The sequence below is a fragment of the Benincasa hispida genome, chromosome 3, assembly GCF_027475165.1.
Source record: "Benincasa hispida cultivar pf3 chromosome 3, pf3_genome.v1.1, whole genome shotgun sequence".
NCBI classification, from domain to species: domain Eukaryota; kingdom Viridiplantae; phylum Streptophyta; class Magnoliopsida; order Cucurbitales; family Cucurbitaceae; genus Benincasa; species Benincasa hispida.
In genome coordinates this window covers 32369577-32375364 of record NC_143480.1, presented here as the reverse complement: position 1 = coordinate 32375364, position 5788 = coordinate 32369577, and the positions used below count along the sequence as shown (strand labels likewise).

Genomic DNA, 5788 nt, shown 5'->3' with positions numbered 1-5788 from the left:
GATTAGTTTTACTAGCTTCCCCTACTTGAGAGCGTTTTGGAGTTTCTTCATCTCCTTTGGATCCTACTTTCTTTTGATATTTTGATTGACCTTTTCTTTTCCATCAAAGAGTGCTTTTTCGTTATTGCTCTTTATTGTAACCTTCGACATTTTCTTAGCTAATGCTTTTTTATTGGCAAGCATATTTTCTAGGTTAATTAGAGAAGGTTGGACTGCCCAACCTTAAATAGTAGCAATAAAGAATCTATATTCATGTTTAAGTCCATGAATAATAATTCTTCTCATCCTTGATTATGAAATAGTGGAAGTAGGATCTAATTCAGAGATTTCACGGCATAGAGTTTTTACCTTGGTGAAGTATTGGTTGATAGTCATCTATCTTTGAGCAATTGACAGGAGCTCATTCTCTAGAAATTGTAATCTCGCATAATTTTTCTTCGAGAAAAGTGAGGCAAATGTGTCTCATGCTACCTTTGGTATCTTTGGTGTATTGATATGCTTCAAAATTTCTTCATCAACTATAGTTGATTGCAAACATCCCACAAGTATTGACCTTCATGCATGTGGACCATGTTTTGTAGTTCTGAGTGTTGAGCTTCTTGATTCCTCCAACAACTTGAAGGTCTCCCATCATCTTTAAGTGATGAATGCACTCCACGAGTAATTGTGTCTCAGACAACAAGCTTCATAGTCCTAGAATGTACTCGATCTTCAGAAGCTCCATCACAGCAAGCTATGCTAGCTTGGCTCTGATACCACTTGTTGAAGAAATTGGCACAAAAGGAAGAGAAACAATCTCTTTTGAAGAAAGAAACTTTTATTCAGAAATAGGATGAACACTAAGTAATTACTCTTTCACTCTCAAGACACTCACTCACTTTTCTACACTAACTTTCTACCTTTTATTGGCTCACATATGGGGCTACATCTCTTGTTTATAGGCATGAAATCCTTGGACCTTAAGGAATAGGATTTTTCTAGACTTTTCTTAGATCTAACTAATTCTAGATAATTATATGAAATTATCATTATCTAAAGGAATTCTTAGAATTCCTTGGAGCCTAAAGAAACCCTAATACATTTCTAGATCTTTTCTTTGAGATATATATGTACATATTTTAACATAATTCTAGAAAAGTTTATTACACATACTTCCATAGAAGCTTCTAGAATAATTAGTGTTGCTTCTATTTCAACATGTTTAAGGCAAGAGTTTTTCCTCCCAGCCTTTATATATATTGTGCCTTTGATTCTCATAAATATATAAAAAAGCTAGAGGTTTCTCTTGCACTAATTATCTCTCAAATGGCCTTCCTTTTCTCATTCTCCTATTGCCTTTCATGTTGTTAAAATGGTATAACATGCAAGCGACTAAGGACCTTCAATTTTTTTTTCCCTTCTTTTATCGTCTTTTGCTTATTGCTAGAGTCCATCTTATGAGGACTCAACATCTGCGATGGGAACTGAGGAATCAGAGGCGTCGACTTCTTCTCTTTTATATATGTCTGGTTCAAGTAACAAGATTTCCATTATCAAGCTTAGTGATGATGACTTTCTATTTTAGGTTACAACTACTTTAAAAGGGCATGATCTTGAACAGTACCTCCAATTGGAACCTTCTTCTGAATTTCTCACTGTTGAATAAGAGACAAATATGGCTTCTTCCTCATCCACTCGAACTCAAATACCCAATCTTGCATATAAAAAATGGAAGCGTCAGGATCGCCTTATTTCCTCATGGTTGCTTGGATCGATGAACTAAGATGTGTTGAATCAAATGTTGAGCTGTCATTCAACCAAAGATATTTGGGCCACCATTCAAGGTATCTACTCTGCCCAATGTCTTGCTCAAGCTATGCAGTTCAAAAGCAAACTTCACAACATGAAGAAGGGAGCTATGCCTATAAAAGAATACTTCATGAAGATTCAACAATGTATGGATGCTCTTGCATCCATTGGTAAGCCTATATCCAAGGATGATCATATATTATATATTCTGGTTGGGTTAGGTTCTGATTATGAATCCATGATCTCTATTATTTTTATTAGAATAGAATCCCTCTCTATCCAAGATATCACCTCTTTGTTCCTTACTCAGAAATCTAGAAATGAAAGTAAGATTAATCCTAAAGAAGCTTTACCATAAGCTAATCTTGTGTCATATAACTCAAAAAAGGATGGCGAAAAGTCCATGAAAAAAAATGCTTCTCATCAATCTGGTTCCAATAGTCAAAGTGGTTATGGAGGTGGTCGAAACAGAGGGGGGCGCTCCAATTGGAATGTTCAAAACAAGCCTCAATGCCAAGTTTGTACTAAATTTGGGCATTGTGCAGAAAAATGCTTTATTCGATACCTTCCTCCTCAAACAACCTTGTCATCATTAGGTTATTCTAATAATAATGTCTCTCTGGCTTCTACTAATAAATTCTCTCTTATTTTAGTTGTGCTTTCTTCGCCTGATCTGAATGTGGATAGCAACTGGTATGCTGACTCCGGTGCTATGAATTATTTAACAAACAACTTTAATAACCTATCTACTGGATCTAGATCTATGCAAAAAATGGATCAGGTTTGCCAATTCTTCATTATGATTATGCTTCATTTCTTTCGTCAAATTCATCTATTCGACCCTTATATTTAAATAACCTACTTATGTTCTTTCAATTACGAAAAATTTAATTAGCATTTCTCAATTTATGAAAGATAATAACGTTTATTTTGAGTTTCACCCTACTTTTTATTGTGTGAAGGATCAACTTACTGGCTAAATTCTTCTCCAAGGCTTGCTTCAAGATGGTCTATATGGTTTTAACTTATCTCTATCTTCTTCTACCTCCTCGATGTCTGCCTCACCATCTCCATCTTCTCAAGTGTTGAGCGTGATCTTCATTTTATCTTCTGTTACTGTTTCTTCTAATATTGTTGATATTTGACATTGGCGGTTAGGTCATCCCTATTTCTCTGTTATTCACTATGTTCCTAAAAAATTCAAGCATTTAAATAGAAATATGAAGAAAATAAGCTTTTATGATGTTTTTGCTTTGGGTAAACATCATGCTCTTCCTTTTACATATTCGATTACTCAATATACTCAACCATCACAACTCATTGTTTGTGACCTATGGGGCCCAATTCATACTTTATCTCGCAATGAGTTTCGATATTACATTAGCTTCATGGACGTTTATAGTAGATACACATGGATTTACTTTCTTTAGTCCAAATCTGATGTTTTTTCTGCATTTATGAAGTTTAAAATTCTGGTTGAAAAATTGTTGGGCCACTATATGTTAAGACTTTAAACTGATGAGGGTGGGGAATTTAAACCATTCATTCCTTTTTTAACATAACATGGTATAGAACATCGCATTACCTATTCCCATACTTCCCAATAATATGGCACCATTGAAAGAAAACATAAACATATATGAACATGAGACTCACGCTTTTATCTCAAGCTTCTTTATCTCTTAAGTTTTAGGATGAAGCTTTTTCTATATAAATCGTCTTGCTATACCTGTTCTTAATTGTGTTAGTCCCTTGGAAAAACCTTTTTGGTCTTAAGCCAAATTATCCTTCTCTTCAAACTTTTGGTTGTAGACGTTTTCCGTATTTGCACCCTTACCAAACTCACAAACTATCTTTTTGCTCCGTTTCTTGTACATTCACTGGTTAAAGTAACTCTCACAAAGGTCATAAATGTTTATCTCCTGATGGTCCTCTATATATTTCTCGTTGTCTTACTAGGTGCATTGTCTTTTCCATATGCATAATCATCCACTTCCCACACTTCAACCTCACCTATCTCTGACACAACATCTATTTCTCCTATATCATCTATTCTTGGTTCACGCTCACAGAACCATAATAACGATTGGTCTAACTCTGTTCCAGTTTCTTCTAACTTTGAGAATCCAAATCCTACTAATGTGTATCCTTTAAACGCAGGTTTTCATGACAACTAACAGGATGCTGTTGTAGATTTCTCCCTTTCTAACAATGAGGTATCTTTTATACTCTCTATGAATGATGCATCTTCTTCTTTCCATGTTGAGCATAATGGGAATGTTGCTTCTATGGCTTCTGCCCCTCCTACTACTACCACACCTGTGGTATCCACACGTCCAATTGTTGAAGTTGATGCCCTAAATCTCATAGGCTTCTAAAATTTGTAAACATTGTATGAACAAACTCTTTATGTGATTAATAAATATATGATATTTTATTCACATTGTCTATAAAATATGTGATGTTTTAGTTGCATTAACCATAAACCAATAAATTAACATCCAAGGTTATTTTTGTAACTTAAACATGTATGTGGTGACATATGGGTGGATCATCTTTAAGTAATAACCTGAATGGTCTGTAATAGATAGATAAGGCTGGGCAACTTATCCTGGTGATACTACGAGTATGGTCCGCTTTGTAGGTGTTACAATTGTTGTAAAGTGCTACAAATGATCTGATCCTGATTATTCATGTATTAGACATGCGGGCGGAAAAATTCTCATTAGAAGAAATTCGGGCTTTAATGTCGGTTAGAAAAAGTGAAATCGGATGTATAAAGTTGGTTTTAAAAAAAAATGGATCTTTAATGTCGGTTTTAAACCGACATTGAAGATGGACTTTAATGTTGGTTTAAAATTGACATTAAAGGTGTAATTTTTATTTTTTTTCTTATTTTATTAAATAATAAAACCCTATATCTGATTTTTGTGTGCCGCCTCATTCTCTCTTACGTCTAAACCCTATCTCGCTCGCCCGTCTTTCACTCTTCTTCGCTCGTTCGTCGTTCTCTTTCATGCCGTCGATCTCCTTAACGCCCGTGTCCGTGAATCTGTTTGACAAATATAAAATATAGAAAATAGAGGGAGTCAGAGGAACAACAATATTCTGTTAGGATTTCTAAGTTTTTTGTTGAACAGCCCCATCATCATCATCTTCCTTCTTCTGTTCTTCCTTTGTTTGTACTGGCTGATTCCTCCAAAACTTCCAACATCTTGTCAACATTTCCTTATTCAACTTCTTCTACATTACCTAGTGAACCTTTTCACATCTTTATTTCTTTGAATTAAATCATATTTTCTCAACTACTTTCTCCTGATATATTTTGGTTGGTTTGATTACATATTTTTCATATTTGCCAACTATTTGTGATGATTTAATACATCACAAGTAGTTTATTAGTTAAATCATATTTGGACAATGTTTACAGAAACTTAGATACTAATGTCTGCATGAAGTTATAACTGTATGAGAATTTATAAGTTTACCAAATGAACGACAAGTATCTAAGGTTCTAAGTTTAATGCTTTTCTCATCACAAGTAATAATGCTTTTCTGATTTAATACATCTCAACAATAAACGACATCTGCATAATGAATTAAATCATTTTTCATGTTTACAGAAACTTAGATACTCATCGCCTAATGGTATGTTTTGGACAATGTTTCATATTTGCCAACTACTTGTGATGTATGCCCACTGGTTAGACCAAAAGCATTTGTCTTTTGCATCAAATAAACATGTTGTTGCTTATGTTTTTGAACTAATACATTGTGATGTTTGGGGACTACATCATGTTGCTTCTCATGCTAGTTATCGTTGTTTTGTATTCATTGTTAGCTTTTCTTGAAGTATTTATAGAAAGAGTCTAACTCTAAGGACACTGTTTATTGTGATATTTGTTTGAATTGATGGAATTTTGAACTTTGCTGAGTTTTTGTATTTTGGCTTTTCTTTTCATCGATAGGAACTGAGTCCTTGATATTGACTCATACAAAA

The 5788-nt window shown here is 34.2% G+C and overlaps 1 pseudogene; it reads left to right on the top strand.

The window, feature by feature from the left end:
* The first annotated feature begins 1456 nt into the window (after window positions 1-1456).
* LOC150037200 (uncharacterized) lies at window positions 1457-5078 on the top strand (annotated as a pseudogene).
* The last annotated feature ends 710 nt before the right edge of the window (window positions 5079-5788 follow it).